This window comes from Protopterus annectens, chromosome 6.part0 (assembly GCF_019279795.1).
Source record: "Protopterus annectens isolate FY-2018-M chromosome 6.part0, PAN1.0, whole genome shotgun sequence".
NCBI lineage: Eukaryota > Metazoa > Chordata > Ceratodontiformes > Protopteridae > Protopterus > Protopterus annectens.
In genome coordinates, this window is record NC_056737.1 from 1,570,847,407 (window position 1) to 1,570,864,290 (window position 16,884).

General features: G+C 38.1%; 1 protein-coding gene across 1 annotated transcript in view; it reads left to right on the plus strand.

Moving 5' to 3' along the window:
- Positions 1–16,884, plus strand: part of LOC122804856 (TGF-beta receptor type-2-like) — a 1,261,414-nt gene that overhangs the window by 525,838 nt on the left and 718,692 nt on the right. The gene's annotated exons all lie outside the window — the stretch shown is intronic.

Genomic DNA, 16,884 nt, shown 5'->3' on the forward strand with positions numbered 1-16,884 from the left:
TGTAAGGGATTTATGCTATAGAGCGATATATAGAATCACTTGGCTGTGTAACTTAACAGCCAAAAGACCACATTTACCCATAATTTTAGGAGAGACCAAGATGCAGGTAAATATCTATGAGTTTAGAGGAGATGTAGTGGTAGAGGGCATGCGAGAGTGTATGAATATGTGTGTGTGTGTGTGTGTGTGTGTGTGTGTGTGTGTGTGTGTGTGTGTGTGTGTGTATGTATGGCTGAATGGGTGAGTGTGTCTGTAAGTGCAATCTGTTGTGGAGGGTAGGAGGTGTGTCTCATTTGTGATGAGTGTCTGGTGTGTGTCAGGCTAAATTATGGATGGTCTGTATAAAAATTAGAGACTGTTGGAAGGTATTGGAAGGATTGTGCATGCTTGAATTTGTGCATGCATGTCTGTAGAAAAGTGAATCGAGGAGGGGGTGCCAATGCCAACATGATGCACAGGCCACCACTGGTGATTACTGCAGCAAATTGCTAATTAGCACTAGCAGTAAAGCTGCACAGTTTAGAGATATGCAAATCAGCTGATAACGGAGTCATTCATCACTGTGGTTAATCTCCCTGAACAACATTTTTTTTTAATTTCTGAAAACTGGTCCTTTTTGCTGCACCAGTTTTTGCTTGTGGCTGAGTTTTTTTCTGAATCCAGGCCCAAGTGTATTTTTCTATATAGAATAAGAAAAATATTTATTTTTGAAAGCAGCTGCTCTACCCAAGTGTTCTGCCCCTATACCCTGATATCTAAACATAGTGGTGACGAGGTTACTGTTCCTCAGACCTCAGAGAATACTTCAGGTATACTACAGGGCTCCATTCTGAGTCCTTTGCTGTTCAACATCTATTGCTAGACATTAAGCAATGTTATATTAGAAAATATGCTGACGATTGTAAGATAAATGCAACATAATGTATTTCAGAAAACCTTGCATAACACCTATATATTTGGGATTGGATATATTAATATTAATTAATTATTATTATGACGTATTTAAATAAATGTTTTGAGGTTAGTGGTAGCAGCCCTTTTAATGATTTATTGTTTAATTGATTTATTGTTCATATGATTATTCAAGTCGGGTCTGTTTTTACTTCTGTTATCTGATGAAGTCAAGCAGTGGATTGACGAAAATGTTAATGTGCATTGTGTCAACGTTAATAAAGAAGTGTTTTAGCGTGGTTGCGGTCTTCTCCGTACTGACTTTTGTTTCACTGGTTTTGTTTGGCGATTACAAGTCAGCAGAGTCTCCGTTTTGAGGTTTTTATTTGTTTATACATGGCGACTCGTTTGGGGGAGACCAAATCCACGGACACTATGGATTTCACTTTTCGTTCTGAAGTTGGCGAAATGCATAAACTCACTGGTCAATTAACTCAATTAATTGAACTTCTCATGCCCTTAAGTCAAGGACTAAAAATTAACCTACCGGGACCCAGTGACATGAATACATTGGGCATTAATCCAGCTTTTTTACCACCCAGGGATACTAATATGGATGGTACAACCTGGATAACAGAAGGTGGAATTTCTACACCATCCACTGACTTTCAAGCTACTCCTAGGGTTTTGTGTTCTAATAATTTGGGACATAATGAAGCCAATGGGAAGGAAACAAACAATTATAAGGACCTACCCTCAACGTTTTGGAAATGGATTCAGGCTATACCCAGTTTCAAAACTGATGGGAGGAATAGTTTTAAAACTGCTGATAATTGTACCTTTGCCGACCAGTTGGCAGCATTACAGACTTCACTTTACAGGTACAAGACTTTACAGTTGGACAATTTGTACTTGCATGAGTGTCTCAACAAAAGGATAGTCCCTAAGGGACTTCGTATTTTCAAATATCCTAATAATGTAATAGAGGGCAGTGACTTTCACAAGGAATTAATTAGAGCATTTGACCATTGTGGACTTGAAATTGTTCAGGCTATTATTAACAAAAATGACAAAGATTTATGTAGTTTAGAAAAGGATATAGATAAATACAATTAATTTGTCACACATGATTTGTTATTTACTGTTGAACATGAAAAGAAAAAATATTATGACATAAGAATACAAATTGATAAAAAATGTGATGAAATACTCAATGGGAAACATAGGAAGCTCGACCGAGATATTAAAGAGTATCAGGAGGGACGACAGTATCCAAAACCTCCCCCGGCGCGCTCTAGTCATTTTAGAAATGATTATGATGGTAATAACAGGGCCAATTGTCAGGAATTTACTGACAATGGATCCACTTCGGGGGGTGGGGGTGGAGATAACAATAGTGACAGAAATCACTATCATGAACAGGACGCCCTACCTAGGAGATCTGAAAGAATTAGGAACCAGCATAATAATTCAAACCTTTTTTTCCCCAGGTCACCCTCCCCAACAGAGGGGAGGGAGGTACAACACGAGCAGGAACCAGAGTATGTATCAGAAATGGTGAACAACATAGCGGTTATCCACACTGAATTTCAAGGGGATAATTTTACAGTTTTCAACAGAGCAGGGTATCATTTATTTATTTATTTATTTATTTGAAGTTTGTTTGCCAGGATGGTCCATTGGGCCAAGTGAACCCATTTTCAATGGAGTCCTGGGAGAAAAGCTCCACAGGTACAATATCAAGTAACAATATATAAGAGTAATACAATAGCATAATGTCAGGAAAAGAATAAAAATAAAATAAAGTAAAAAGAAAATACAATACAATACAATACAATAATGCAATAAAATAAAGTAAAATACAAAACAATATTGTAATAGTATGTAAGATTGAACAGAAGAGTACATATAAGCATCTCAGAATGTTAATACAGCAGGAATGTGAAGCTTAGTGACAATTCATGTCAATTTAAAATTTTTTTTTTTTTTTTTTTAGGAATGTTAAAGGAAGGAAATAGTTAGAAGTAAATGCAGAACAATATATACTTAAGAGATTATTTACGATGTATGTATTCCCACAGGGATGTGATTATAGACTGGGGAGGTAAGGTGGTAGCTGGGGATGTTATGTAGGATGGTACATGAGCATTCCCAGAGAGATGATAATGATAAACATGAGCATTCCCAGAGAGATGATAAATGTGTGTGTAGGAGAGTTTTGAAGATGGGAAGGTTGCTGGTGCTGCAGATATGAGGTGGGAGTGAGTTCCAAAGACGGGCAAGGGAAAATGAGAGTAAGAGTTTGCCTGCTGGACGGGCAGGTTTGTGGAGTTCAATTAGGTTCTGAGTGTTGGTTCTAAGGGGTCTGTTAGGTTGGTGTATGGTGAAGGTTGAGGTGAGTGAGGGACAGAGTGAGGGCTTGAAAATGAGCTTATGAGCATGAGTTAGTTGAGTGTAGGTAAGGTAGTTAGGGAGCTCTAGCCAGTTTAGTTTATGTAGGGCAGTACAGTGATGGGAGGAGGATCTGTGGTCAGTGGTGAATTTAGCGATTTTGTTGTAACAGGAGGAGAGTTTAGTTTTGGTAGAGGATTTTAGGTTGGTTAGAAGTGGGGCCCCATATAGGACGGAAGGGATTAAATATGTGGTAGAGAGGAGGAGTCTAGTGGATGGAGAGAGGAAGCGAATATGGCGATAGAACATACCAAGTTTTTGGTGTGTTTTTTTAATGTTTGTTTGTATGTGGGAATCAAAACTAAACTGATTGTCAATGAGAGCTCCTAACAGTTTAGCAGAGGGAATGACTTCTATGGATGTGTTGTTGTGACTGGTTATAAGGAAAGAGTTTATGTCGATAGTTATGTTTTTGGATGGGGTGAATATCATGAGTTTGGTTTTTGATGGATTTAGAGCTAGGTGGTATTCATGCATCCATTTTTCAGTTGTTGAGAAGGCATCCTGAGTTAGTTTTAAAAGGGAGGGAATGGAATTAGCAGTACAGATAATTGTAGAGTCGTCTGCATATTGGACTATTTTAGCATTTGGGATATTGTGGTGGAAGTCATTAATGAAGATGTTGAACAGTAGGGGCCCTAATATGGAACCTTGGGGTACTCCAGTGACTGTGTTGAGGAATGAGGAGGTATTTTTCTTCCATTTAACTGATTGTTGCCTATTGGCAAGGTAACTTGTAAACCAGTTGATACAGGAGGATGAAAGATGTAGGTTGGACAGTTTGGTCAGGAGTAGGGAGTGGGAGATGGTATCAAATGCCTTAGATAGGTCTAGGAGGAGGGTGGAGACAATTTGGTTAGAATCTCTAGCTTTATTTACAGTTTCGAGGAAGGAGAGTAGTGCAGTAGTGGTGCTATGACCGGGTCTGAAACCATGTTGTGTTGGGGTTAGTAGGTGACTATTGATGAGGTATGGTAGTAGTTGTATGTGAATGCATTTTTCGTTTGGAGATGGGAGATAAGATGGCTATGGGCCTAAAGTTAGAGATGTTATTATTGTTACCTCCTTTGTGGAGGGGAATAATGTAGGCTTTTTTCCAAATTTGGGGTACATAACCTTCTTGGATTGACCTATTTATAAGTATACAAATAGGGAGCGCGATGGCATCATCAGCTGTTTTTAGGAACAAGGAAGGGATGTTATCAGGGGCATTCAAGCAAGGTTTTAATTTGAGAAGGAGTTTTTTTATGGTAGCTACAGGTATGGGTTTGAGAGAGAAGAGAGGGGTATGGGAGTAGGAGGAATCTGAGCAGGAAAGGGTGGTGGGAATTTCTGGTTGGTGAGAGGAGTTGTTTGTGAATGATGATGTTAATTTAGATATGGAGTCAATGAAGAAGCTGTTAAATTGGGAGGCTAGGACAGTATCAGAAATATTGTGATCAGGGTGTGGGTTTTATTTTTTGCTTGGGTTGAAGAGGGAGGAGATACTGTCCCAGAATTTTTTGGGGTTGGTCTTGTGATTGTTTTGGAGGGTAATATAGTAGGATTTGCGGTCAGAAGTGATACGTTTCTTAACTTTATTGCGGAGTATTTTGTATTCGTTTAGGGTGGCTGGGGTCTTGTATTTATAGTGGTTTTTCAAGGCTTTGTCATGGAGGCGCATGATAGCTAAGGTATTTTTGGTTAGCCATTGCTTTTGATTCTTTTTGTTTTTAGGGGTGCCAGGGTGTCTAGAAGGTTCAGGAATGATGTGTTAAAGTAGGAGACAGCTTCATCTAAGGGAAGTGTATTTAGGGGATTCCAGTGAAATGTTTTAAGTATGTCTGAGAAGGTGATGGGGTTAAAGTTTTTTAAGGAGCGCACAGAGATGGTGGTATGTGGTAGTAGTAGGGATGGAGAGTGACGGTGGGCGAAAGTAGGAAGGTGGTCACTGAAGGAGTCAGGGAGTGTACTGCTACTGGAGATAAGGTGTGGGTGTGATACCAGAATCCAGTCTAGGGTACTTCCAGAGGAATGGTTCTTAGACGGTCTGGTTATTGTATCAATTAACTGATGAAAGTTGTAAAGGTTTATATTTAGGGGGTTTGTAGGGCATTGGATAGAGGACCAGTTGATGTTACCGTCACCTAGGATAATGGTTTCATAAGTAATGTTGGTGGAGAGCCAGAAGAGGATGTCCTCAAGGATAGGTATGTTATCACCAGGAGGGATGTAGAGGGAGGCTAAGCAAATTGTTTTATGTTTGTTAAGGTGGAGTAGGGTTAGAAGTATTTCGGCATTAGCAAATTGGGGAACTGATTTTGAAAATGGGGTAACTGAAAAGGATGAGGAGTAGAGTAAAGCAACTCCACCTCCTTTTTTGTGGGTTCTGTCTTTCCTGATGATATTGTAGTTGGGAGGGGTTATTTCTGAATCATTTATGGATGGTTTTAGCTATGTTTCAGAAACTGATAATATGTCAGGATTGTTATGAAGAAGCCAGGCATGGAGGTTAGGGATTTTGTTACATATATTTTGAGCATTTAATGCTGAGAAGGAGATGGATTTTGTGGATGTTGGTGTATTGGAGGGGAATGTTGAGGGACTACTGGAAGAGGGGCCAGGGTTAGGGTGTATATCACCAGAAAGTAGGGTGATGGTAAGTCGGTGTAGATGAAAATATAGGTAATTTGAGAGTTTAGTGTATAGTTTAAGGGTTATATACAATTACAGTGACACCCCGATTACTGACACATTTCTTTACCTATTCACCAAGGGTTTTAAGTATGTTCCACATAAAAATAGCAATATCATTAAAGTTATTCTGGATCTCAAAATGTTCATCCGGAAGCTCAATTTGGAAAATATTATGGGAAGTACTGCTAACAGCGATACCTCTATTCCTTACAGAACTGGGGTTTACAATCCTCCTATACATCCACAATTGAAAAATTTGGAGAGCAAAATTGAGCAAAAACTTAGGTTTATTAACGGACATCACAGATATTCCCCTAATTTGACTGTTGCAGAACACGAATTATTATTTCACCTCAGCCATAATTCTGATTTAAGAATCATGGAACCAGATAAGGGGGGGTGGCACTCTCCTTATGGATAAACATATGTATGAAAGTAAAATGTACACCATCTTACATGACAGTAATCGTTACACTCCAGTCTCGATTAATGAAATCCACATTTCATATAAAAAGATTGAATTTGCTATCAAAGATCTATTTGATCAGGAAGTTATCGACTTCAGTACATACAAATACTTAGAGAATGAGCATTCTAGGGTATCCATGATTTTTGGGGTACCCAAAATACACAAGGATATTATAGGGTCCTTTGAGGCCTATAGTTTCTGCCCAGGGTTCCAAGATCTCCCCCCTATCTAAGTTGCTTGACAGTAAACTTAAAACATTTTGGGGTAGAGAATCCCACCTACTTAAGGATTCATGGGAATTTCTAAGCAAAATTCCACCTGATCTTTATGATTCTAATCTACAATTTCTTATTATTGATGTTGTGGATCTCTTTTCTGTTATACCACATCAGCATGGACTTTTCTGGTTGGAGGAGGCCCTGAGGGATAGAGCTAATGTGTGCGATAATGATATTTTCCTAATTCTTGAGTTAGCTGAAATAGTATTAAACAATAATTTTCTTTATTTTTCGGGTGAATATTTGAAACAAACCTCCGGAGTAGCTATGGGTGCCAATTTCGCCCCTACTTATGCAGATATTATTTTGTCCATTTGGGAGAAAAAAATTGTCTTGAACAGTGAATACAAGGTTAATTGGATATTTTATTCCAGATTTTTAGATGACATCTGTATTTTTCGGATAGGATCGACCAGTACCATCATGGAATTTATAAATTATTTAAATACCACTACTGATTTCCTAACTTTTACTTACCAGATTAATCTGGAAAAAGTAAATTACCTAGATGTAACACTTTCTGTTCAAGACAAAGGTTTCAAATCTGCCATCTATAGAAAACCTACCTTCTCCAATAGTTACATCCACTATAACAGTTCCCACCCAAAACACCAAAAGAAAAGTATTGTCAAAGGTCAATACATTAGGGCCTCCCATATGACCTCAGATGATAACGAATTTCAATTAGAATGTTCCAAACTTTTTGCAACATTTCAGGAAAGGGGATACCCTGATACATTTATTGACAATATTAGACAAGAAGTTTTGGATGGCAGGAACATCAAATATAGACATATCCTGGGGATAGGGAACTTAGAAAAAAATACTAGTCGGGCTGGTCAGCGAAATTATGATCCAGAGTACAATAAAGCTTTTATAACTGAATACAGTGCCAATTCTGGCACCACTAGCAACATTATAACAAGTGAGTGGGAAACTTTTCGAGATATTACAGATCTTAGTAATTTAAAGGACAAAAAAGTAAATACTGTATATCGAAGGGGGAGTAATATCAAGAATATATTAGAATTTGAACCAGTTACCAATAGGTTTTCCAATCAACGTAGGGGCACCTATAAGTGTGGATCATGTTCACAGTGTAGATATATTTCTAATACAGATAAAATTTACCTACCTGCTAGAAATAGATGGATTAGGGCAGCCACCTTTTCAAATTGCAATAGCCAAGGAGTTATATATTTGATGACATGCCAACAATGTCAAGCATTTTATGTTGGCAAAATGGAAAGATCTCTCAAGAGGAGGATATATGAACACATTTATGAGATTTCTAAGAATAATTTTAATAATGCTTTGTATCGTCACTCCTCAACATGTCCCATGGCTAAATACCTATTTTTTTGTCCTAGAGGTGATGGCTTGGGACAATAGGGGGGGACCTTGGGAGACAAAACTTGAACATAAGGAAACCTGTTGGCAGATAACATTAGAAGCCAACAGGTTCCCTGGTTTAAATGACACAATTTCCATCATCCCACTTCTTAAGAGCTGGGAGAATATGAAGGGGGCTACTTTTGAGTTTTTTATTACAATAGGACTTTTTTACAAGGAGGATCATTATTTTTATATGCCATTTAATAGTATAATAATTCTAATTTTAGTTAAATTAATAATTTGTAAAACGGATATGTATCAGGTGTATTTTAGCCCTCTCTATTATTTTTATTTTGTATAAAGTAATTTCCATTAACAAACTAACTTTTTTAATATTATCCTATTTTAATAATGCACAAAAGACGTATTTAAATAAATGTTTTGAGGTTAGTGGTAGCAGCCCTTTTAATGATTTATTGTTTAATTGATTTATTGTTCATATGATTATTCAAGTCGGGTCTGTTTTTACTTCTGTTATCTGATGAAGTCAAGCAAGTGGATTGACGAAAACGTTAATGTGCATTGTGTCAACGTTAATAAAGAAGTGTTTTAGCGTGGTTGCGGTCTTCTCTGTACTGACTTTTGTTTTACTGGTTTTGGATGGGTGAGTGTGTCTGTAAGTGCAATCTGTTGTGGAGGGTAGGAGGTGTGTCTCATTTGTGATGAGTGTCTGGTGTGTATCAGGCTAAATTATGGATGGTCTGTATAAAAATTAGAGACTGTTGGAAGGTATTGGAAGGATTGTGCATGCTTGAATTTGTGCATGCATGTCTGTAGAAAAGTGAATCGAGGAGGGGGTGCCAATGCCAACATGATGCACAGGCCACCACTGGTGATTACTGCAGCAAATTGCTAATTAGCACTAGCAGTAAAGCTGCACAGTTTAGAGATATGCAAATCAGCTGATAACGGAGTCATTCATCACTGTGGTTAATCTCCCTGAACAACATTTTTTTTTAATTTCTGAAAACTGGTCCTTTTTGCTGCACCAGTTTTTGCTTGTGGCTGAGTTTTTTTCTGAATCCAGGCCCAAGTGTATTTTTCTATATAGAATAAGAAAAATATTTATTTTTGAAAGCAGCTGCTCTACCCAAGTGTTCTGCCCCCCTATACCCCTGATATCTAAACATAGTGGTGACGAGGTTACTGTTCCTCAGACCTCAGAGAATACTTCAGGTATACTACAGGGCTCCATTCTGAGTCCTTTGCTGTTCAACATCTATTGCTAGACATTAAGCAATGTTATATTAGAAAATATGCTGACGATTGTAAGATAAATGCAACATAATGTATTTCAGAAAACCTTGCATAACACCTATATATTTGGGATTGGATATATTAATATTAATTAATTATTATTATGACGTATTTAAATAAATGTTTTGAGGTTAGTGGTAGCAGCCCTTTTAATGATTTATTGTTTAATTGAGTTATTGTTCATATGATTATTCAAGTCGGGTCTGTTTTTACTTCTGTTATCTGATGAAGTCAAGCAGTGGATTGACGAAAACGTTAATGTGCATTGTGTCAACGTTAATAAAGAAGTGTTTTAGCATGGTTGCGGTCTTCTCCGTACTGACTTTTGTTTTACTGGTTTTGTTTGGCGATTACAAGTCAGCAGAGTCACCGTTTTGAGGTTTTTGTTTGTTTATACATGGCGACTCGTTTGGGGGAGACCAAATCCACGGACACTATGGATTTCACTTTTCGTTCTGAAGTTGGCGAAATGCATAAACTCACTGGTCAATTAACTCAATTAATTGAACTTCTCATGCCCTTAAGTCAAGGACTAAAAATTAACCTACTGGGACCCAGTGACATGAATACATCGGGCGTTAATCCAGCTTTTTTACCACCCAGGGATACTAATATGGATGGTACAACCTGGATAACAGAAGGTGGAATTTCTACACCATCCACTGACTTTCAAGCTACTCCTAGGGTTTTGTGTTCTAATAATTTGGGACATAATGAAGCCAATGGGCAGGAAACAAACAATTATAAGGACCTACCCTCGACGTTTCAGAAATGGATTCAGGCTATACCCAGTTTCAAAACTGATGGGAGGAATAGTTTTAAAACTGCTGATAATTGTACCTTTGCCGACCAGTTGGCAGCATTACAGACTTCACTTTACAGGTACAAGACTTTACAGTTGGACAATTTGTACTTGCATGAGTGTCTCAACAAAAGGATAGTCCCTAAGGGACTTCGTATTTTCAAATATCCTAATAATGTAATAGAGGGCAGTGACTTTCACAAGGAATTAATTAGAGCATTTGACCATTGTGGACTTGAAATTGTTCAGGCTATTATTAACAAAAATGACAAAGATTTATGTAGTTTAGAAAAGGATATAGATAAATACAATGAATTTGTCACACATGATTTGTTATTTACTGTTGAACATGAAAAGAAAAAATATTATGACATAAGAATACAAATTGATAAAAAATGTGATGAAATACTCAACGGGAAACATAGGAAGCTCGACCGAGATATTAAAGAGTATCAGGAAGGACGACAGTATCCAAAACCGCCCCCGGCGCGCTCTAGTCATTTTAGAAATGATTATGATGGTAATAACAGGGCCAATTGTCAGGAATTTACTGACAATGGATCCACTTCGGGGGGTGGGGGTGGAGATAACAATAGTGACAGAAATCACTACCATGAACAGGACGCCCTACCTAGGAGATCTGAAAGAATTAGGAACCAGCGTAATAATTCAAACCTTTTTTTCCCCAGGTCACCCTCCCCAACAGAGGGGAGGGAGGTACAACATGAGCAGGAACCAGAATATGTATCAGAAATGGTGAACAACATAGCGGTTATCCACACTGAATTTCAAGGGGATAATTTTACAGTTTTCAACAGAGCAGGGTATCATTTATTTATTTATTTGAAGTTTGTTTGCCAGGATGGTCCATTGGGCCAAGTGAACCTATTTTCAATGGAGTCCTGGGGAGAAAAGCTCCATAGGTACAATATCAAGTAACAATATATAAGAGCAATACAATAGCATAATGTCAGGAAAAGAATAAAAATAAAATAAAGTAAAAAGAAAATACAATACAATACAATACAATAATGCAATAAAATAAAGTAAAATACAAAACAATATTGTAATAGTATGTAAGATTGAACAGAAGAGTACATATAAGCATCTGAGAATGTTAATACAGCAGGAATGTGAAGCTTAGTGACAATTCATGTCAATTTAAATTTTTTTTTTTTTTTTTTTTTTTTTTAGGAATGTTAAAGGAAGGAAATAGAAGTAAATGCAGAACAATATAGACTTAAGAGATTATTTACGATGTATGTATTCCCACAGGGATGTGATTATAGACTGGGGAGGTAAGGTGGTAGCTGGGGATGTTATGTAGGATGGTACATGAGTATTCCCAGTGAGAAGATAAGTATGGATGATAAGGAAGTAGCTGGGATGTTATGTAGGATGGGAACATGAGCATTCCCAGAGAGATGATAAATGTGTGTGTAGGAGAGTTTTGAAGATGGGAAGGTTGCTGGTGCTGCAGATATGAGGTGGGAGTGAGTTCCAAAGACGGGCAAGGGAAAATGAGAGTAAGAGTTTGCCTGCTGGACGGGCAGGTTTGTGGAGTTCAATTAGGTTCTGAGTGTTGGTTCTAAGGGGTCTGTTAGGTTGGTGTATGGTGAAGGTTGAGGTGAGTGAGGGACAGAGTGAGGGCTTGAAAATGAGCTTATGAGCATGAGTTAGTTGAGTGTAGGTAAGGTAGTTAGGGAGCTCTAGCCAGTTTAGTTTATGTAGGGCAGTACAGTGATGGGAGGAGGATCTGTGGTCAGTGGTGAATTTAGCGATTTTGTTGTAACAGGAGGAGAGTTTAGTTTTGGTAGAGGATTTTAGGTTGGTTGGAAGTGGGGCCCCATATAGGACGGAAGGGATTAAATATGTGGTAGAGAGGAGGAGTCTAGTGGATGGAGAGAGGAAGCGAATATGGCGATAGAACATACCAAGTTTTTGGTGTGTTTTTTTAATGTTTGTTTGTATGTGGGAATCAAAACTAAACTGATTGTCAATGAGAGCTCCTAACAGTTTAGCAGAGGAAATTACTTCTATGGATGTGTTGTTGTGACTGTTTATAAGGAAAGAGTTTATGTCGATAGTTATGTTTTTGGATGGGGTGAATATCATGAGTTTGGTTTTTGATGGATTTAGAGCTAGGTGGTATTCATGCATCCATTTTTCAGTTGTTGAGAAGGCATCCTGAGTTAGTTTTAAAAGGGAGGGAATGGAATTAGCAGTACAGATAATTGTAGAGTCGTCTGCATATTGGACTATTTTAGCATTTGGGATATTGTGGTGGAAGTCATTAATGAAGATGTTGAACAGTAGGGGCCCTAATATGGAACCTTGGGGTACTCCAGTGACTGTGTTGAGGAATGAGGAGGTATTTTTCTTCCATTTAACTGATTGTTGCCTATTGGCAAGGTAACTTGTAAACCAGTTGATACAGGAGGATGAAAGATGTAGGTTGGACAGTTTGGTCAGGAGTAGGGAGTGGGAGATGGTATCAAATGCCTTAGATAAGTCTAGGAGGAGGGTGGAGACAATTTGGTTAGAATCTCTAGCTTTATTTACAGTTTCGAGGAAGGAGAGTAGTGCAGTAGTGGTGCTATGACCGGGTCTGAAACCATGTTGTGTTGGGGTTAGTAGGTGACTATTGATGAGGTATGGTAGTAGTTGTATGTGAATGCATTTTTCGTTTGGAGATGGGAGATAAGATGGCTATGGGCCTAAAGTTAGAGATGTTATTATTGTTACCTCCTTTGTGGAGGAGAATAATGTAGGCTTTTTTCCAAATTTGGGGTACATAACCTTCTTGGATTGACCTATTTATAAGTATACAAATAGGGAACGCGATGGCATCAGCAGCTGTTTTTAGGAAGAAGGAAGGGATGTTATCAGGGGCATTCAAGCAAGGTTTTAATTTGAGAAGGAGTTTTTTTATGGTAGCTACAGGTATGGGTTTGAGAGAGAGGAGAGGGGTGTGGGAGGAGGAGGAATCTGAGCAGGAAAGGGTGGTGGGAATTTCTGGTTGGTGAGAGGAGTTGTTTGTGAATGATGATGTTAATTTAGATATGGAGTCAATGAAGAAGCTGTTAAATTGGGAGGCTAGGACAGTATCAGAAATATTGTGATCAGGGTGTGGGTTTTATTTTTTGCTTGGGTTGAAGAGGGAGGAGATACTGTCCCAGAATTTTTTGGGGTTGGTCTTGTGATTGTTTTGGAGGGCAATATAGTAGGATTTGCGGTCAGAAGTGATACGTTTCTTAACTTTATTGCGGAGTATTTTGTATTCGTTTAGGGTGGCTGGGGTCTTGTATTTATAGTGGTTTTTCAAGGCTTTGTCATGGAGGCGCATGATAGCTAAGGTATTTTTGGTTAGCCATTGCTTTTGATTCTTTTGTTTTAGGGGTGCCAGGGTGTCTAGAAGGTTCAGGAATGATGTGTTAAAGTAGGAGACAGCTTCATCTAAGGGAAGTGTATTTAGGGATTCCAGTGAAATGTTTTAAGTATGTCTGAGAAGGTGATGGGGTTAAAGTTTTTTAAGGAGCGCACAGAGATGGTGGTATGTGGTAGTAGTAGGGATGGAGAGTGACGGTGGGTGAAAGTAGGAAGGTGGTCACTGAAGGAGTCAGGGAGTGTACTGCTACTGGAGATAAGGTGTGGGTGTGATACCAGAATCCAGTCTAGGGTACTTCCAGAGGAATGGTTCTTAGACGGTCTGGTTATTGTATCAATTAACTGATGAAAATTGTAAAGGTTTATATTTAGGGGGTTTGTAGGGCATTGGATAGAGGACCAGTTGATGTTACCGTCACCTAGGATAATGGTTTCATAAGTAATGTTGGTGGAGAGCCAGAAGAGGATGTCCTCAAGGATAGGTATGTTATCACCAGGAGGGATGTAGAGGGAGGCTAAGCAAATTGTTTTATGTTTGTTAAGGTGGAGTAGGGTTAGAAGTATTTCGGCATTAGCAAATTGGGGAACTGATTTTGAAAATGGGGTAACTGAAAAGGATGAGGAGTAGAGTAAAGCAACTCCACCTCCTTTTTTGTGGGTTCTGTCTTTCCTGATGATATTGTAGTTGGGAGGGGTTATTTCTGAATCATTTATGGATGGTTTTAGCTATGTTTCAGAAACTGATAATATGTCAGGATTGTTATGAAGAAGCCAGGCATGGAGGTTAGGGATTTTGTTACATATATTTTGAGCATTTAATGCTGAGAAGGAGATGGCTTTTGTGGATGTTGGTGTATTGGAGGGGAATGTTGAGGGACTACTGGAAGAGGGGCCAGGGTTAGGGTGTATATCACCAGAAAGTAGGGTGATGGTAAGTCAGTGTAGATGAAAATATAGGTAATTTGAGAGTTTAGTGTATAGTTTAAGGGTTATATACAATTACAGTGACACCCCGATTACTGACACATTTCTTTACCTATTCACCAAGGGTTTTAAGTATGTTCCACATAAAAATAGCAATATCATTAAAGTTATTCTGGATCTCAAAATGTTCATCCGGAAACTCAATTTGGAAAATATTATGGGAAGTACTGCTAACAGCGATACCTCTATTCCTTACAGAACTGGGGTTTACAATCCTCCTATACATCCACAATTGAAAAATTTGGAGAGCAAAAGTGAGCAAAAACTTAGGTTTATTAACGGACATCACAGATATTCCCCTAATTTGACTGTTGCAGAACACGAATTATTATTTCACCTCAGCCATAATTCTGATTTAAGAATCATGGAACCAGATAAGGGGGGGTGGCACTCTCCTTATGGATAAACATATGTATGAAAGTAAAATGTACACCATCTTACATGACAGTAATCGTTACACTCCAGTCTCGATTAATGAAATCCACATTTCATATAAAAAGATTGAATTTGCTATCAAAGATCTATTTGATCAGGAAGTTATCGACTTCAGTACATACAAATACTTAGAGAATGAGCATTCTAGGGTATCCGCAATTTTTGGGGTACCCAAAATACACAAGGATATTATAGGGTCCTTTGAGGCCTATAGTTTCTGCCCAGGGTTCCAAGATCTCCCCCCTATCTAAGTTGCTTGACAGTAAACTTAAAACATTTTGGGGTAGAGAATCCCACCTACTTAAGGATTCATGGGAATTTCTAAGCAAAATTCCACCTGATCTTTATGATTCTAATCTACAATTTCTTATTATTGATGTTGTGGATCTCTTTTCTGTTATACCACATCAGCATGGACTTTTCTGGTTGGAGGAGGCCCTGAGGGATAGAGCTAATGTGTGCGATAATGATATTTTCCTAATTCTTGAGTTAGCTGAAATATATTAAACAATAATTTTCTTTATGTTTCGGGTGAATATTTTAAACAAACCTCCGGAGTAGCTATGGGTGCCAATTTCGCCCCTACTTATGCAGATATTATTTTGTCCATTTGGGAGAAAAAAATTGTCTTGAACAGTGAATACAAGGTTAATTGGATATTTTATTCCAGATTTTTAGATGACATCTGTATTTTTCGGATAGGATCGACCAGTACCATCATGGAATTTATAAATTGTTTAAATACCACTACTGATTTCCTAACTTTTACTTACCAGATTAATCTGGAAAAAGTAAATTACCTAGATGTAACACTTTCTGTTCAAGACAAAGGTTTCAAATCTGCCATCTATAGAAAACCTACCTTCTCCAATAGTTACATCCACTATAACAGTTCCCACCCAAAACACCAAAAGAAAAGTATTGTCAAAGGTCAATACATTAGGGCCTCCCATATGACCTCAGATGATAACGAATTTCAATTAGAATGTTCCAAACTTTTTGCAACATTTCAGGAAAGGGGATACCCTGATACATTTATTGACAATATTAGACAAGAAGTTTTGGATGGCAGGAACATCAAATATAGACCTATCCTGGGGATAGGGAACTTAGAAAAAAATGCTAGTCGAGCTGGTCAGCGAAATTATGACCCAGAGTACAATAAAGCTTTTATAACTGAATACAGTGCCAATTCTGGCACCACTAGCAACATTATAACAAGTGAGTGGGAAACTTTTCGAGATATTACAGATCTTAGTAATTTAAAGGACAAAAAAGTAAATACTGTATATCGAAGGGGGAGTAATATCAAGAATATATTAGAATTTGAACCAGTTACCAATAGGTTTTCCAATCAACGTAGGGGCACCTATAAGTGTGGATCATGTTCACAGTGTAGATATATTTCTAATACAGATAAAATTTACCTACCTGCTAGAAATAGATGGATTAGGGCAGCCGCCTTTTCAAATTGCAATAGCCAAGGAGTTATATATTTGGTGACATGCCAACAATGTCAAGCATTTTATGTTGGCAAAACGGAAAGATCTCTCAAGAGGAGGATATATGAACACATTTATGAGATTTCTAAGAATAATTCTAATAATGCTTTGTATCGTCACTCCTCAACATGTCCCATGGCTAAATACCTATTTTTTGTCCTAGAGGTGATGGCTCGGGACAATAGGGGGGGACCTTGGGAGACAAAACTTGAACATAAGGAAACCTGTTGGCAGATAACATTAGAAGCCAACAGGTTCCCTGGTTTAAATGACACAATTTCCATCGTCCCACTTCTTAAGTTAAGAGGTGGGAGAATATGAAGGGGGCTACTTTTGAGTTTTTTATTACAATAGGAC